The sequence below is a fragment of the Pelecanus crispus genome, chromosome W (assembly GCF_030463565.1).
Source record: "Pelecanus crispus isolate bPelCri1 chromosome W, bPelCri1.pri, whole genome shotgun sequence".
Taxonomy (NCBI): domain Eukaryota; kingdom Metazoa; phylum Chordata; class Aves; order Pelecaniformes; family Pelecanidae; genus Pelecanus; species Pelecanus crispus.
The window spans coordinates 11,296,081-11,315,104 of record NC_134675.1 but is presented as its reverse complement, the minus strand read 5'-3'; the positions used below and the strand labels follow the sequence as shown (position 1 = coordinate 11,315,104).

Here is a 19,024-nt window from a genome sequence, read left to right as displayed (position 1 = left end):
AGCCTTAATCCCATTAAGCTCTTGGCAATAACAATGAAGTGATACAAAACACATATTTCCTTCACATTTAAATAAGAATATTTATGTTGTGTGTGAGGGAATAAGGCATTTTGGCCATTCTACCTATAATTGTTTCATAATTGTTTCATAAATCCTTCTAGCTACAGTTCTTCTCTCCACCTTCCACCACCCCGAGTGTCTCTCAAGGACACTGTCTTGGTGGATAAATAGAGAGTTTGTATGTGCTTTTCAAGGCAGTGCTTAGGTTTTAATAGAGACATCAGCAGATGAGTGCTGTACTTTGTATAACAGTGTGCCCAGTATGCATTTATTTTTTAGGAGATGTAATAACACAGGGCAAGTTCTTTTAAAGATCTAAAGGCCAGATTTTCACCAACAGTGCTGGCACCTGACACAAGGGTAGCCAATATCCTACAAGAAGCATAACAAAATCTTCATGTGATCAAGAACCATCAGACCCATATGCCCCATTCCTCAGAGGGGATAGTCTGGGAGCAGGAAGATGTCATAATGACCCTGGTTGTCAGGGCAGGCCCAAGATGAGAGACAAAACCTTAGGATTCAAAGGCTCTAGCAGGTAATAGCTTGAAGAGGCTGAGCTCTGCCTGCTAGCCAGTTTTATTAGCTCTCTTGATAACACATATTTACAAAACATCGTCTGCTTTGAACAGATACAAGCATAAATCTGACACAATCATCCCCCTCACCCAGTGTGTGCCCACACACCCTCTAGTGGACTAACATATATAAAATATATTTTATATATATTATATATATTATATTACTTTTTAAAATATGCTTTAACTTTTGGTCAGTCCTGAAGTGAGCAGGCAGTTGGACTAGATGATCATTGCAGGTGCCTTCCAACTGAACTAAACTATTCTATTCTATTCTATTCTATTCTATTCTATTCTATTCTATGTCCTCCAGACCATACCCTGCCCAATCAATCAAATACTGCAAGGTACCCCAGGATATCCTGGAATCCAAAATATCCTGGACATGATATTCTTTCTGGTCTTGGACAACAATTGGAGGCAGAAGTCGAGGTTGCCACTGGAAGGGATCTGGGTGAACAGTGAGATGTGAACAGTAGGGTGACTCTTGAGAGCACGCAGAAGCTGCAGACGAAACGCAACCAGACACACCCAGGCCATGATTTTATACAGGCCCACGCAATGGTGGTCCAACTTCGAAGAAGAATGCACCAAATGAACATGTTCACCGGAAAACCAAACATAGTCCCCATCTACAAAGTCTGGTGCTGGTCACCAATGTCTATCTGCACAGTCTTTGTAAGCAACCTTTGCTTTTTCCAGCTGCTCTCAAAGAAGCAAATGTATATGCCACAACTGCTCAAGGGAACCCTCAGTGGAAACACCCTGGACAACCCCCAGAGTAGCTGGGTGGTCATGGGGATGAAAACCATACTACACATAAAAAAGGGTCTACTGTGTGGAAGAGTGGACACTGCTGTTATAGGCAAATTCTGCCAACAGTAACAGAGAGACCCAGTTATCCTGATGGCAATTAATATAACGGAGATACTGCTGCAGGATCTGGTTCACCCACTCTGTCTGACCATTATACTGTGGGTGATACGGGGTGGAAAGATGAAGTTGCACCCCCAGCAGGCCCATAAGCTGCCTCCAGAACTGGGCAGTGAACTGGGCCCCTCGATTCATCACCATGCTGGCAGACCATGGCAGCAAAACACATGCTTCAAAAACAAACGCATAGCCTGAGGGGCTGTGGGCAGCTTCTTCAGTGGAACAAAAATAGCAGCCTTCGTAAACAAGTCCACCACCACAAGCACCTCTGTACGCCCCTGAGACACAGGCAAGTCCACAATAAAATCTGTTGAAATAATTTGCCATGGCCACTCAGGAGTTCGTAAGAGTTGTAATAGTCCCTGTGGTATCTGTGTCGGTCTCTTGGTCCAAGCACAGACATCACAAGCCCGAACATAGCTCACAACATCCACATGCACTGTAGGTCACCAGAAGCTCTGCATAACTTAATGCAAAGTCTTCTGATGACCACCATGTCTTGCTGTCAGCACATCATGACACTGCTGAAGGACCTGTGTGTGCAGTGGGCTGACAGGAATATATATATATAGCCACTCATCGTGATACAAACAACCATCCTTCTCCTTTACAAAAAATACAGGGGCACCAAGGAGTGGAGTATTGAATAAAACCCTGGGCTAAACCATCCTCAATATAAGCCTTCAAGGCCACCACCTCTGGCTGTGACAGAGGATAGATACGACCCGAGGGGAGAGGAGCATCTCGTAACAGCTCGATAGAACAATCATACACCCGATGGGGGGCGGAGGGTAAGGTCTCTATTTGCTTTTGCTCAAAGACGTCCAAAAATCCCTAAATTCTGACGGCAGCGCCCTCAACAGGCCAGCAGATGGCTCGGGGGGGGGGGGGGGTTGGCGCTGCCGGCATGGGACACCCGGCAGGCACTAGCGCCTGCCCGGAACCCTGGCCAGCAACCGTCACCGGCGCCCTCAGAGTTCGAAGTACCCCGCCGGCTGCGGCGGGAGGAGAGCAGCAGTAGCCCCCGCCTCAACGGCAGGAAGGTAAATTCGTCTCGGTGCCCAACGAACTATTGGATCGTGCCGGACTAACCAAGGCGTGCCCTGGATGATTGGATAAAAGGGCATAAAGAAAACAGAAAAATAAAATCCCAGCATCCTGGGGCGACAGAGAGCTGCAGAAGCGGGGTCTGCCACTCAGTGGGACACCACCACCCCCACCCCCCCTGCGGCAGGTTTCCTGTCAATGGCAAAACCAGGACCAGGGACAGATCGGAGCTGTATTGGCACACAAGCCTTTTTTTGCAAACTCTGCAGAAATCAAATTCCTACAAGAGCCAGAGTCTACCAGTGCCTCAGCAGCGACCGCTCTGCACCCGGGAGCAGAAGCGAGACCAACACCGTGAGGAGCGGGGAGAAGGAAGGGGCGCCAGAACTCACCACATCTAAAGCCGGCGGCGGCCTCCTCGCGCTGGCTGCAGCCGTTTCCCCGACTCCACAATAGCGGGTGCTGAAAGGGGCGATTCAGAAAAGGGAGGAAAATCCCAACTGTCCCCGAAGGTAGCCAAACCAACTGTCTCCTCTTCAGAGTCCTCAGCAGGGGGAGAAGGGGACTGGGCAAACCCTGCCCCGATTTGCATTGGTTACCCCACCGTTGCGCTGCGAGCAACAGGGCCGGGGCCGGTAGGGCGGACTCGGGGAGGGGCCACACGGCCCCCAGCCCCGGCACCGCCAGCATGGCGCCTGCCCCTCCGCCCCGCCAAGCAGAGAGGGCCGCCGGGGGGAGCAGGGGGCCGAAGCCAGAGCAGAACTAGGCAAGCACAGGAGCTGCGCTGCTTCAGACGCAAGTTTAATGGCAACCTGCAAATCTGCCGGCGCCAACCCCCGGGCTACCTCTCTACAGACATCGCCGGCCAGTGTTACGAAAATTCGCAACTGGCCCGTGCCAACCGAGGAGAGAGACTAGAATGCAAAGTATAGAATTACAAGGATAAATACTTATTCATGCACATGAGGTGTCCCAGCCAAATTGGGGCACCCCGAATGTGGTTTTACACAGGGTTCATGTACTCTTCAAACGTTCAGGTATAACACGATTTGACTAATCACTAACACACACACTAGTGATTACTAGTCATAGGAAAACTTTGCAAAGCAACTATATTTTTTTTCGCAGAATTCTTGCTGCTTGTCTATTGATCCAGATATCCCTGGAGTCAGTCTTGCTATAGTTACTTATCTATGATGCTAGACGACGCTGGGAGGGTTTCAAAGATGTGTTAGAGGGGCTAGGATTCTGGCATTATTTTGGTTGTCCAGGGGTATCCTTTATCCTTCATTGACAGCTCTAAGCTTCTGAGAAGCAAAGCCAGGCTGTCCTGGTCCTTGTGATGAGCTAGTGTCCTTCAGTTTCTTTTACTCAAGAATGAACAATACCAAAGTCTCCAGTAAAATTCCACTACCTCATTACATTGCAGTGTGTAATGTAAACTAATATATGTTAACAAAGTTAATACACTTTCATACTATAAAGACTGATTGATATAATAGGAAAGGAAATTTTCATAACACCATGGGGTTTTTTTGTCAGGGCTGCGTCTCTGCATATTTTGTTTCTGGTTTTCCCTTTTCCCTTTCATGCTCACCATGAGGAGTGGGCAGCAAGGCACCCCTATGCCAGCCATCCCTCCCACCCTGTCTGTGCACAGAGACCCACTGTCCCCTTGAGGCCACAGAGACAAAGATATTTTGAGTGCCCCACTCCTGTTCAGGTCCCACAAAGTGCTTCTTTATTGAAAGAGTAAACAGAGCAATCCCACTAGTTTGGGGCTGGCCAGCCTGTTCCTTCCAAGTTCCTCAGATGTTTTTCCCTTGCCTGATCCCAATCCCTGGCTGCAGGAGGAAGGGAGCCAGCAGGAGTGCAAGGCTGACACTGTTGGGTCTCACCCGGACCAGGTAGTGTGCCCAGCCAACCCCATTGTCAGGTTTACATGGGTATCCATTCAAAGGAGAAGATGTTCTGTAAATATTATGCCTTTGGCTGCTGTTGTGTTATCAGGAGAGCTAATAAAACTGGCTAGCAGGCAGAGCTCAGCCTCTTTGAGCTATTGCCTGCTAGAGCCTTCGAATCCTAAGGTTTTGTCTCTCATCCTGGGCCTGTCCTTACAACTAGCTTAAAGTGTCCCTCCCCACTGGGAATACTAGGTGAAGACGTCTGGTCCCCAAGCCCCCACAGGTGTGTCTGCAGAGGATGCTGTTAAAGCTCTGCAGTGTTGTACAGAACAGATACAACAGCTCAAGTCGCAGTATTCACAGGAACTGAGATGGTTACTGGGTGAGATACGGGAAAAGACTCAAGCCTCAGTAGAATAGCTTTGTTGTCATGTGGAGGCTCTAGAAAGGGCAGGCTCTGCTTCACCTCCCTGATCTCCCCCTACTACTATTCTTTTGCATGATGGTGGTTTTTCCCCTATGTCTGCTTGGTCTCTCTCTCCCCATTTACTGGGGATATGGAACCCTCCCTCTCTTTTTCTGTTTCTTATGGCAGTTTTCTTGGAAGGTTGGGATAGTGCTTTTCCCAGTGATCATGCAAAGGTCAGCTTTATTTTGTCCCCTTTGGGGGGCAAGGCCTTGCAGTGGGCTCAGTCCTTGTATGCTCAAGGAGATGGGGTTTGGGATGATTCTAACTCCTTGCTTGCGAGGATGGTGGATTTCTTTGGGGAACTCGTACTTCAACCTCGTTTTCTAACCCTCTGCTCAGTCTACAACAGAGGGAGCAGAGTGTGGCAGATTACACCATGCATTTCCTGCATGTCAATACACATGTTATTGGAGCTGAACTGGGGGGATGACCCTTTGTTGCCCCTCTATATTCATGGCCCGGTGTTATGAAAATTCCCTTCCCTAACTATTATATTAATCAGTCTTTATAGTATTGATGACTGATTGTTGAAGGAAAGTACTAAAGATAATAGGCACCAGGATATCTATAATGAGGAGCAGAAGGCCAAGAGATCTCTAAAACAACGAACATATATCCTTGAGTGTCAAAACTCCCCTTTACTCCTCTTTCACTAGTCAGCGAGATCCACTAATTGGTGTCCCCTAAGTGAACCAGCTAATTATAATATGAAAACCACACCTCTGTTGGAAGAGCTATCCACCTCCAAAGGGAGACCCCTACCTACTGAGCATGTGTAGTGATTTTAAAGGGAGCTTTGTCTTTAAATTGAAGCAAAAGTAGAAATAACCAATGACTAACAAGTAGGTGTTAACAGTAGGCGTAGTGACTTTGTTTAACTGTATAAATATGTGAAGCAAGGATAATGGGGTGTGCTAGTGTCCTGGTTTCGGCTGGGATAGAGTTAATTTTCTTCCTAGGAGCAGGCATAGTGCTGTGTTTTGGATTTAGTAGGAGAAGAATGTTGATAACACACTGATGTTTTAGTTGTTGCTAAGTACTGCTTATGCTAGTCAAGGACTTTTTCAGCTTCCCATGCTCTGGCAGGTGCACAAGAAACTGGGAGGGGGCACAGCCAGAACAGTTGATCCAAACTGACCAAAGGGCTATTCCATACCATATGACGTCATGCTCAGTATATAAACTGGGGGCGGTTGGCCGGGGAGCAGCAATTGCTGCTCGGGAACTGTCTGGGTATCGGTCAGTGGGTGGTGAGCAATTGCATTGTGTATCACTTGCTGTGGTGGTACATCCCCCCCCTCCTCTGTTTTTCTGTTCTGTTTTTCCCCTTCACTTCGGCCGCTTTACAATCTCAGGAATTCCAGGCCGCAGCTTTTGTGTAGCGAGTTGGTCAGTTAAGCGCCCCTTAATTGTACCAGAAACTCCTACGTGGCTGGAGCAGAGAGCGGCTCTGTCCTTATCAAGATTCATATTATGGCTAATGAGGGGAACAAGAACAAACAGCTACCCCAGACAGCCTTGAAACAGAGTGGTATCATCGCTGCTGGAATTCCAGCAACAAGCCAACCCGAATTGTGGCTCAGATGGAAATTTACTGGTGATTAAAGTCAATCATTTCACAATCCTATAAACGACAGTCCTAAGTGAGGCCCTTTGAGCTCTCCTGGACTGCTGCAGGCCGCACCAGCATCTCCCTCTGATCGAAATGTCTCTCGGAGTCAGCGAAAACTAGCAGATTCCGAAAGTCTGCTGCTACCAGAACTCCATTGCCGGAGTTCGACAACGGAGCCTGGGCTGCTGATATTCTTCACTCCTCAAGGCTCTACTCTCACCCATTGAGAAATGCCAAGGCATTAGACGTATTTCACTAAACTTGAGGGGAATTTTTAACAGGTATACTATTTTCATATATGCATTCATATTTGTGAGTGTGCATGCATGAATCAATTTAAGTAGTCTGTAGATGTATGATTTAATTTTAAAGGGAGTTTCATACTGCTGTATTATTCTTATAGCATTACGCTCATAAACCGCTGACCAAGTCTGAGACTAAGAGTGGGCCCAGCCGCACCTCGGCTCCTCTCTGAGAAGGAGTTTAGAAAGCAAGGGGGTCCATTCTGAACGTCGTGACTCAACGGGAGGGTTTCCGTATCCCCTACATATGATTTCTCTCTCTCTCTCTCATATAACCCAATTTCCTTTTGTCCTGGTTTCGGCTGGAATAGAGTTAATTTTCTTCCTAGCAGCAGGCATAGTGCTGTGTTTTGGATTTAGTAGGAGAAGAATGTTGATAACACGCTGATGTTTTTAGTTGTTGCTGAGTACTGCTTATGCTAGTCAAGGACTTTTCAGCTTCCCATGCTCTGCCAGGCGCACAAGAAACTGGGAGGGGGCACAGCCAGAATAGTTGATCCAAATTGACCAAAGGGCTATTCCATACCACATGACGTCATGCTCAGTATATAAACTGGGGGGGTTGGCCAGGGGGCAGCGATCGCTGCTCGGGAACTGTCTGGGTATTGGTCGGCGGGTGGTGAGCAATCGCATTGTGCATCACTTGCTTCGTGTATCATTATTATTATTATCATTATTATACTGTTACTATTAGCATTACTATTTTACTTTATTTCAATTATTAAACTGTTCTTATCTCAACCCAGGAGTGTTTCTCACTCTTACTCCTCCGATTCTCTCCCCCATCCCATCGGGGTAGGGGGAGTGAGCGAGCGGCTGCGTGGTGCTTAGTTGCTGGCTGGGGCTAAACCACGACACCTTTATACACTTTTCCTATGTACTAGATATACATATATACATATATATACATTATCCTTATCCATATAAACCTTTGACCAAGTCTGAGACTAAGACTAGACCTAGCCGCACCTAGGCTCCTCTCTGAGAAGCAGTTTAGAAAGCAAGGGGGTCTAGTCTAAATCTCGTGACTCAATGGGAGGGTCCCCCTTATTCCATATACACGCAATGCCTTTATGAATCATTCTAACTCAGTGTGATTTAAGTCTCTTTTATGCACTTCCATGTAGTAATAGAGTGAACCTTGCCATCTTCGAATCTGTAACTAAGTCACTGTTTTGATCAATTCTGTCTAATCACTTTATTAATCACTGATGATTGAGTGCTATTAAAAATATTATAATCAAATTCTGCGATTTGCTACAAGTAAATTCTAACTGTTACTAAATCAAACTGTGCAAAGTCACTCATTCATAGTAAATTGACATAATCAGCAGGATTCACAAACCTGCATTCGAGACACTTGCTTTGTATATTGTTATTATTATTATTATCATTACTATATTGTTATTATTATCATTACCATTTTACTTTATTTCAGTTCTTAAACTGTTCTTATCTCAACCCAGGAGTGTTTCTCACTCTTACTCCTCCGATTCTCTCCCCCATCCCATCGGGGCAGGGGGAGTGAGCGAGCAGCTGCGTGTTGCTTAGTTGCTGGCTGGGGCTAAACCACAACAGCTAGCTTTGTGGAATTACCTCCTAGCACCCATCCCTGCACAGAAATGAAATAAAACAAATCTCTCGACTCACTGTGTGAATTGGTTCTTGCACACCGGGTAAAGAACCCATCTTTGGGACAACAGTATGAAGGTTAAATTTCATGCCACTGATGATTGCCCAATGCTCCAATCTATCTAGATCCCTCTGCGAGGCCTCTCACTGCACCTCCAAGTTTAGTGTCATCAGCAACTTGCTAATGGTACATTCAACTCCTGCATCCAGATCATTGCTAAAAATATTGATTGGAACCAGCCCTAGAATTGAGCCCTGAGGAACACCACTGGTGACTGGTCACCAGCCAGATGTAGCCCCATTCACTACAAGCCTTTGAGCCCTGCTGTTCAGCCAGTTCTTTACCCAGCACACCATGTACCTGCTCATCTCCCAGTTGGACAACTTGTCCAGAAGGATACTGTGACGACGGTAACAATATTTGTTAATATATATTAGTTCACATTATACACTGCAATGTAATGAGGTAGTGGAATTTTACTGGAGACTTTGGTATTGTTCGTGCTTAAGTAAAACAAGCTAAAGAACAGCCCGGTCCTAGAAATAAGGACTTTGCTTCTTGGAAGCTTAGAGCTATCCATGAAGGACAAAGGATACCCCTGGACAACCAAGCCAGCATCCTAGCCCCTCTAACATGTCTTATAATCACTCCCAGCATCATCTGGCATCATAGATAAGTAACTATAGCAAGACCATCTCCAGAGACATCTGGATCAATAGACAAGCAGCAAGAATGCTGAAGGATGATAATGTTGCAGAAATATAGTTGCCTTGCCAAGTTTTCCTATGACTAGTAATCACTAGTGTGTGTGTTAGTGATTAGTCAAATCATGTTGTACCTGAACACTTGAAGGGTATAAGAACCCTGTGTAAAACCACATTCGGGGTGCCCCAATTTGGCTGGGACACCTCATGCGCATGAATAAATATTTACCCTTGTAATTCTATGCTTTGCATCCTAGGCTCTCTCCTTGGCCAGCGCGGGCCAGTTGCAAATTTTCATAACAATAGAGACAATGACAAGAAACAAACCTCGCCAGTCACAATAATTGATGGACTCTCAAGAGACTACTACAGGTGCCACTTCCAGGAATATCAGCTTGGACTTTGCAACCAATCAAGTTGTAAACCAGGGGGGATCCCGGACTGGGACAGTTGCAGGAATAGAGCTATACAAACCCATTGGGGGATGTGCAGGGGGAAGGGGGAGCAGGGAGGAACAAAGAGGGGGGTAGACAGAAGAGGGTATAAAAGGGGCCAGCCACATTTAAAATGGGGTCGGTCAGTACGCTTACCTAGCTGAGCCCTGTGCCTGATCACTGCAGTCTGTCCTATCTCATTAAATCTTTTCTTAACCATCTCTCTGTGTAATCTCATTCTCTATCCCGTGTGTATGTGTGCCACAAGAACTAAGTGCCAGTTATTAGTGAGACCTCTGTGTGTGTGTGTGAGTGAAAATTGGTGCCAGCTACTGGAGTCAGACCGAGGGTGTGGATGCCCCGTGGCCTGTGGTGTCAGCTACTGGAGCGAGTGGGAGCTCAGCATCAGCTACTGGAGCAAGTGGGGGTCTTTAGCTTCTAGCCACTGGGGCGGGAAAAGTGTGTGTCTCCAAAACCAGCTACTGAGGGGGACTGGGGTGAGTGAGGTTAGTGAGGTGCTCAGTGCCAGCGGCTGGAGCAGGACCACAGGTCACAGCCCATGTGCCTGGTGCCAGCTGCTGGGGAGGGGGCCAAGTATCTGTATCTTCCCCAATCCTGGTATGCATGGGGTGTGCATGTATATTCACTATCAAAATTTAAACTGGACTAGCTGGCAAGTAGGGGGGCCTCAGGTCTGGGCCAGAGTGTGGGCAGGTGGAGTTTCCATGCTGGTACACCCAGGGGGACTTGCGAATGTGGAGTGCATGAGGGACGAGTGTGTGAGTACATGTGTTTTTGCTAGAGAGCATCAAGTTGGACTAGCCAGAGAGTAGAGGACCCATGAAGCAGGTAAGAGGGCCTGGGATCTGGGCAGGGGTGCCAGGTAGACAAAGGGGCTGTGCTGGTACTTGAGGGATCCGTGAATGTGTGTGTGCTTGTGAACCTAGAGAGTGTTGTGCGTGCGCCTTCACTAGTGAACTTCTATCTCCACTAGTCGAAGAGGAGGAAGGGGACTTTCCTGTTTATGTTTTATGTGAGTCCTATATGTAGGCTCTGTTGAAGGCAGCACCTTGTCGGTGGCAGTCTGTGTGACTGGCTGTGTCAGTGTCCTGTCTGCATCTGTGTCTGTGTGTGTGTCTCTGAGATATGTGCTCAGCTTCATTATTGGTTGAACCTGTGAATGGGAAAGTAGCAGCTGTGTCCCTCAGACTGGGCAGAGGCCCCAGGTCCCCAGGCTGGGCTCCAGCGGATGGGTAGGAGAGGTCCTGGGACAGAGTGGCTGGAGGAGCTGGCTGTGCTCCTAATGATACTGAAAATTACGGCTTACGGAAACTCTCTAAGACTAATTTTGGAGCTTTAGAAAGCAGGCATTCTTTATTTACAGTGCCAGATGCACGGGGGATGCTTCCACCTAACGTGCATACCGCACAACCAAAGACATACAATTTATGTAGGACAGAAATATACATATTCATCATATTTCTTGGAAAAGGTGGTCTTAGGATAATGAATCCCTGGAACTTATTTACATATTCTCTCCCCAGGTGCGCATGCTCGGTGATTTGGGTTGGTGGTCCTTGGGGGTCCCTAGTGGTATTTGTAGAGGGGTCTTTCAGTGTCCTTTCTATGAACTCCAGATCCTTCTCCCATGTATAGACTTGAGTTGGCTCACTGAGCAGCTTGTCACAGCTTGTTACAATATGCGCTAGTTTTAACTGGTTTCTCTACATTTATCTTGGGTGATGATGCTCCTAGTTCTTCTGACCTTGGTGTCTGCTGGTTTCAGGCTGTGATTTAAAGAACTTGTTCAAGGTTTGTTAATCTTACAATACAGAGATACTGTTTCAAAGAATCTCTAAACAAGTCTGCAGTTTCTCTCCACTGAGAGTTAAAGTCACAGGCCGAACTTTTGATGCAAAAGTATAGATCTTACATTCTGTATCACTAACATCACTTAACACACAGCAGAAGGGGAAATTGAGGGAGCTGGATGCTGTAGCTTCCTGGAGAGAGAAGGGACAGTCAAGGAAGAGCCTCCCTGCAGACTTCCCTTTCCATACAGTCCTCACCAGACACTTAGCTCCTGGCACAGTCATGGTTTCTGTCCTCCAGTTCTCCTCTTCCAAGCCCTCCTCTTAGATTTCTATCCTTCCTTAAGGAGGGACACCCAGTGCTCCTGGTCAAACCAAGTGAGCAGCAAAGGCAGGGAGCTGTTGGATCACTGGGTGCCCAGGTTTGGACTGATGCTCTTTGCAGCCTCCATCCCGCTAAGCCTCACAAATATTGCTCCCTGCAGTGCATCGTGGCAGATGTATTCCCCTCCCAGGAGGGGGGCATCTGGCAACCCACAACATGCAATGTGCAAGGGAAGGGAGGTTGATGGCATAAGGGTTTCTTTGGAGAAAGCCAATCTTCAGAGCATGACCGCCCATGAGGTAGCATCAGTCCAGCAAGAAAGGGCTGGACAAACTTCAGTGACAAAGCCCAGAGCAAAGAAAGCAGCTCTCCCAACAAGGAAGATGCCAAGGCACCTTTTCCATGCTGGAGACTGTTCCCTCTCTGGCAGCTGAAGGCTATGCCAGGCAGAGCACCCCAGCATAGGGAGCCTGTGCCTTGAACAGCCTCTACATGTATGGTGAATGCAACACCCGTGGTGGCACTCCCATGGACTGCCCTACATGTGAGTGCCTCCACCCAGACAGCTCCAAGATAACACTGTCACATGATTAAGAGTATTAAACTTCCATATTTGTCATATTAAAACAAAGAGTCATCTGCCCATCTTCCTCTGGGTCTAAAAACACAGTCTCTCCTGCTGCTGTGAGTGCTCTGCCACTGGCTAGACTGTGTGCTATAGATGACAGAAGCATGCACCAAAAAACCTGACATAGTGCAAGAACAGGTTAAAAAAAAAAAAAAGAGAACTAAAATACACATGCTGTGGTTTAAACCCAGCAGGCAGCTAAACCACACAGCCACTCACTCACTCTCCCCCTCCCCAGTGGGATGGGGGAGAGAATCAGAAAAAAAAAGTAAAATTTGTGGGTTGAGATAAAGACAGTTTAATAGGACAGAAAAGGAAAGGAAAATAATAATATACAAAGCAAGTGATGCACAATGCAATTACTCACCACCCACCAACCAATACCCAGACAGTTCCCAAGCAGCGATCGCTGCTCCCTGGCCAACTCCCCCCAGTTTATATACTGAGCATGACGTCACATGGTGTGGAATAGCCCTTTGGTCAGTTTGGATCAACTATTCTGGCTGTGCCCCCTCCCAGTTTCTTGTGCACCTGGCAGAGCATGGGAAGCTGAAAAGTCCTTGACTAGCATAAGCAGTACTTAGCAACAACTAAAACATCAGTGTGTTATCAGCATTCTTCTCATTCTAAATCCAAACCACAGCACTATGCCAGCTACTAGGCTGCTGCCTTTGGAGAACTCTCTGTCCCTTCTCCACCAGGTCCCTGTATCACATGGCAGCTGCCGCCAAGGAGGACGCAAGAGGATGAGGAGGGAGGAAGCGCCAGAGAGGCAAGCAGCAGGCAGCCGGGGGAAGTGGCAACGGCTGCGGCAGCGTGAGGATTAAGTGGAGTGTGCGGGGAGCCTGCGCCATGCTGTCCAGCAGCCTCCTGCTTGCCTGCACACTCAGCGCCACTGCCATGGGCCTGAAGTGCTTCTTGCTGGGTTCAGAGCTCAAGGACAAGCCGTCCTGCCTGGGCACAACTGCTGGCGCCTTCTACTCGGGGCTGCTGCTCACACCTGGCCTGTTGCTCTTGAGCTCAGCACTGCTCTGCTGCCACCAGCCAGCCAAAGCAGGCAGTGGGAGTGGGGTCGACAGGCAGCCTCACGCCCAGCAGTCAGCAGGACAGGGCACAGGGTGGAAGGTGGAGCAGAAGGCACTCCCCAGGGGCCGGCAGAACTTACTGCTTCTGGGGGTGCCTGTGTTCATGATGGGCATGCTGAGTGCCTTTGCTGGTGCTGTCATTGATGGTGACACCATGTCACTCGTGGAGAGGAAGTACTCGCAGTACTGCCTGCTGCAGGCCAGCAGCTTAGTTCATTTGTGGGGTAGCTTATCCTCAGAGGGTTCCTCTTCAGTCATATGAGCACTGCGCTGCCAGAAGTTGTGGGACTTAGAGCATAGCTTGGTACTCTTCACCATCTTCAACACACTGGAGTGTCTCCTAGTTGTGGTTTAACCCCAGTTGGCAACTAAGCACCACACAGCCGCTCACTTACCCTCCCTGCTCCCCAGTGGGATGGGAGAGAGAATCAGAAAAAAAAGTAAAACCCGTGGATTGAGATAAAGGCAGTTTAATAGGACAGCAGAGGAAGAGAAAATAATAATAATAATGATTATAAAAGAATATACAAAGCAAGTGATGCACAATGCAATTGCTCACCACCCACCAACCGATACCCAGACAGTCCCCGAGCAGCGATCGCTGCTCCCCGGCCAACTGCCCCCCAGTTTATATACTGAGCATGATGTCATATGGTATGGAATAGCCCTTTGGTCAGTTTGGATCAACTATCCTGGCTGTGCCCCCTCCCAGTTTCTTGTGCACCTGGCAGAGCATGGGAAGCTGCAAAGTCCTTGACTAGCATAAGCAGTACTTAGCAACAACTAAAACATCAGTGTGTTATCAGCATTATTCTCATATTCAATCCAAAACACAGCACTATGCCTGCTACTAGGAAGAAAAATAACTCTATCCCAGCTGAAACCAGGACACTCCTGGGCCTGTTTAACCTGCTGCTCATCAAGAACTACAAGGCGTCCCAGCACAGGCTCAGACGGCAGCACCAATGGCAGCAGCAGCAAGAGGGCAATCAGTGGCAGGGTGGCAGCCATCAGGTGCAGCATCAGAGCCAGGACTCCGTCTTCTCCAGGGAGGAGTCTGTGCTCTCTCCCAGGGACTGCTCTTTCCAGGAGGTCTCCTACATCAACCTGGGCATCTTCCATGTGTTGGACAAGGCTGGCATGGAGGTGCACAGTGGGGGCCATCCCTCCATCGAGCTGCCTGGCTATTCACCCGTGGACCCTGAGCTCAACACATCTTATCCATACTGCTACCCCTTGCCCTGCAAATAGCCCCCCTGTCTGCAAGGTCATCTACCCAAGGAAGCCTTGTGCCAACAGCACCTAGGGTATGGAAACAAGAAAAAAAGATGGGGGGGAGCCTGTCTGTGTGGCACTCTTCTTCATCCAGCCCTCCTTACTACCTGCACAGATAAGCAGCCACTGGGACTGTATGCCCCTACCACACAGCTCAGAGACAGCTTTTGTAACATAGATGGCATGGTTATGACACCCTCTGACAGGGAAGGCCAGAGCTGGGCTCCTCTCCAATCTCAGCACTATATCTGGGAGAGAAGCTCCTTTCCTCCCTGTGCTGCCACTTCCTGGGGTTGATCCAGGGAAATCTGTTCATAAATAACCACCTTGTGCATCCCTCTCCTTTAGCACTGAGAGTCTGCACTGCATGACACACCTGGTAGATAATCATTGTGAGCATAAAGTGCTTTAGATGGCCAGGGATACTAAGCAAGCCCATTCATACATTTGGGCCTGATGAGGTTTTATTGTCTGTCTGTGAAATATCAAGACTGAGTTTTTAAAAGACTGAACAAGAAATGCCTAAGGGTTGGTTCCTCCTATCGTTATTTCTCCTTAGCCAATTTTAGTTCAAGTGAATCATCAGGCTTCAACTTTAGCAGTACAAAATGGCCCCATTTATGATAAGGAAAAAATATAAGGCAACTTCCTTACCTCTCAGAGACAATTTTTAAAACAACAGAGAAATTATTGTAATATTTAATAGAGCTATTCTGAGGATACTTACATTTACACTACTTCTTGAAGAACTGAGTTCTGTTAAAAATGAAGTGAGTTAACACCTCCATTGGCTGTGTAAGATGCACATTAAAAATAAACCTACACTTTCAAGAGGAAAAGAAAAAAAATCAACAGCAACAGTTTTTTACACTAATGTGCCTGCTTTTTTGATAACTTCTTACTATAAAACCTTTCAGAAGTCTACAGCGAAAATATTTACCAAATTAACAGCAACTTAAAATTAATGGTTAGTTACTTTACTAAAATAATAGGTTATGTCAATTTAAAGGCAGTCCAAATGTCATACTCATATCTTATTTAAACAGGTTCTTCATTTTAAATGCAAGGCAGGGTTTATTTTTGTTTTACACAAGTGGACAGTTTAATCCTATTTTGTACAACTACAGAGTTTACTTTGTAATGAATTTAATTTTACCTGTTATCAAACCATCAATCTGGTATGCTTGAATATTGATGTTTTAATTAAAATACATGTATTCTAAAACAATCTTAACTGATGAAATGTAAAAGGAAAAGCTGTAGAACATATTGGGAGACATCTTCCAACTATCTTTTGAAAACCCTATTTAAATTCTCCTTCTGTGCACAGATAAAAAGGAAATAAATTGAAGAAAAGACCTGCCCCCAATATTATTGAAATCAAAGTGAAGGATGGGAACAAAATCAGGAATCTGATGGGCTATGCCATTGGCAAGATGGAGCTGGACTCAGTGAGGCAGATCCTTTTAACTGGCTCAGGCAAGGCCATCAGCAAGATCATTATGTGTGTGGAAATCATGAAATGAAGACTCAAAGAGCTGTACCAGATCACCAAAGTGCTCTTTAAACAGATCAAAGAGATCTGGGAACCCACTGTGACTGAGGCAGGCCTCGATGCCTTAACAGTGAAGAGAAACATTCCTGCTATATGTGTCCTATTCAGCAGAAGCCCTCGATCCTCAGGAGCTGGGATACCAGGCTCCGGGCTCTTTTGATGCCTTCTGGATCAAGACACTCAAAGCGGAGTCCCAAGGCAGGGTGGAAGCAGGGAAGCTGGCAACATGGGAAAGCACCCTTGGTCCACTGGAACAGGGCCTGGGGAGTCCTGTGTGAAGTCCTGAGATGATGACGCGTTTGGGTGTAGTTTGGGGGAGTTACGGAAACAAGCCAGCTGCTGTAGCTGGAAAGCTGCTGCTGAACACAGGGGCTTGCAGAGTTGTTAGGGGAGGCAAGGAGAAGTTACTGTTTCAAAATGGACATGATTGCAAGTGTCTGAAACTGTATTTTCATGAGTGTCCTTGTCAAAGGCTGCCAGGCCTTAGCGTGCGGTTCAGGGAAGACAGGAATCGTCTCTGCTTGAGCAAGGACCATTGGCATCTTGTCAGTGAGCCCAGGGGAATGGCTGCCCACTGAGCGGTGTTTCAGCTGCTTGGGGCAGCGCAGCAGCCCAGGCAGCAGGCGCACATGCCAGGCACCCGCTCATGTGGGAAGCAGAGATGGCTCTTGCTGTGGTACAGAGGGGAGATGGGACCCGACATGGATTTCTGGCTGCCGCCTGTGTCACCAGAGCTCATGTGTGCAGACAGCAGGGTACAGGGCTGGGTTGGCCACTTCATCTGTGCCTGAAAGTTCATCTTCTGCTGAGCCTTTCAGGTGGCCCAGTGGTTTGAGGTGGTTTGAATGTAGGAGGACTGCAGGGATACGACTCTGTCTGTGTGTGCATGTCACACCCTTTCTGTCCTCCTTTTGCCTCCTCTGTGGAGCTGATTGTTACACCTCTCTGCCAAAGTGGCAGGAGTCTACTCATGTCATAGCCAGCCTGAAATCCTGTAGCTGTGCAAGTTCCCTGAGTGGTGGTAATGGTAAGCTCTAAAGTATCCTGTTCTTTCCCCTTTCTGCTCCTTTATAATGCACAGAGATGGGTTTAAAATAAAGTTTCCTCTTTGTGTAATGTTAAATTTGTCATATCTTCCTCATCCCACTGGAGGTCATCCTGTAAGCATTGCTGGTGGGGCTGGAGCTGCGGTTGCTGGCTGAAACTTTGCTCTTTCAGCTCTTCTTGAGGAAGAAGGGACCTGCTGCTCTGAGTTTTTACCTCTTGTGACCATAAATGGACCCTGATGCAAGGGGAAGGTATTTTTCCTGTCTTCACTGTTCACCTTTAATATCCAAGGAAAGGTCAAGGTTGTTTTTTTTTCTGGGAAGCTTTTTGCTATTCTTTTTTTTTTTTTTTTTTCTCTTTTAAACTAACTAGAACTGCAGTCTCAAAAATACTCAGCCCAAACTCTGCTGAGTGAGGCAAAGTACGGAGCATCTTTCTTGCGCCGTAGTTTCACTTTTGGAGTAGCTGTGGTAAGTAACACAGGGCAGGAAGAAAGTGCTGTTCTCTGTGACAGGCTGAGCTCTCGCCAGAACACCCCCTGCTCACACCATGCCCTGAGTGCTGCCTCTCCTGCCTGCTCTCCTTCCCAGGTCACTGCCTGTGCTGGCCTGAGCATAGCTCCAGCTGGACCTGATGCTCTGCTTTGAGGGATGCTGTCAAGTCAGTGGGAAACAATACAAGCATTTAGAGAAAGGATTTTACCTAAATCAGGGGGCAGAAGAGAGATGGTGCATTACGCACATAACCTGATGCCTTCATAGACAAGCCCAAGACTTCACCTGCTTGTACAGCACTCGGGCGCTTGCCTTGCATCAGCACAAGCTTTCATACTGGCTGAACACCTGGCATGATCTGGGACAGTGCCAGGTTTACACATCATCTTCTCTTCCTCCCTTTCTCCTGTCTTATCACACTCTGCCCAGCCAGCCCCACTGTTGTTCCTGGAGCTAACAAGGTAGTTGAGGAAATGCCCAGACCTCTCTGCTGTGTCAGAACAGATGAAACTTGGAGATAGAGTTAAGCTGATTTATCTTTGTGCTGTTCCTAGCTGCTGCTCCCTTACATCTAACAAGGAGACTGCTTTTATTGAATAATTAGCAGATTAGCAATAAATGCCAAGGAAAGATGCTTGAGTGTCTGATCAGACTGCTTCTGACATTGCAACAAGCAATGTGTTTGTTTACTGTTAAAAACATCCTCTTAATGGAGAGCCAGATCCTCAAACAGCCTGTGTAATCCTCCCTCATGGCAGTGGTGCATTTAACACCTTCTCATCAAAGCTGCAAAGTGATTTTTATTTTTGTTTTGCAGTTTGAAAGTTACCCTCGGCTGACTGCGGTGGCTCTCCCTTCTGGGTGCTACAGCACCCGGCAACGCAGGAGCTTTCCTTCCTTGGGCCAGAGAGGGAGCAGCCGCGCATCACACCCACGAGCCCCTGAGCAGCCTGTCGGGTCAGCCAGGAGAGGTCCCTAGCTCTCTTATGGATCTGCTCTTCATCTGTTCTTCATCCAGCTGCCTCTTTCCCCTGATGTGACATACCCGTGCAGGGCTGCCCAGGGCCAGACAGGCCCCCTGTGCCCCAAGAGGCTGAAGCAGATGCCCCTGTGTCACTGCCGTGTGTC

The 19,024-nt window shown here is 47.5% G+C and overlaps 2 pseudogenes; both read left to right on the top strand.

Moving 5' to 3' along the window:
* The first annotated feature begins 1,896 nt into the window (after nt 1–1,896).
* Nucleotides 1,897–14,831, top strand: LOC142596423 (transmembrane protein 271-like; annotated as a pseudogene).
* A 487-nt stretch (nt 14,832–15,318) lies between these two features.
* On the top strand, nt 15,319–16,641 carry LOC142596422 (ribonuclease P protein subunit p25-like protein; annotated as a pseudogene).
* Nucleotides 16,642–19,024: the final 2,383 nt, after the last annotated feature.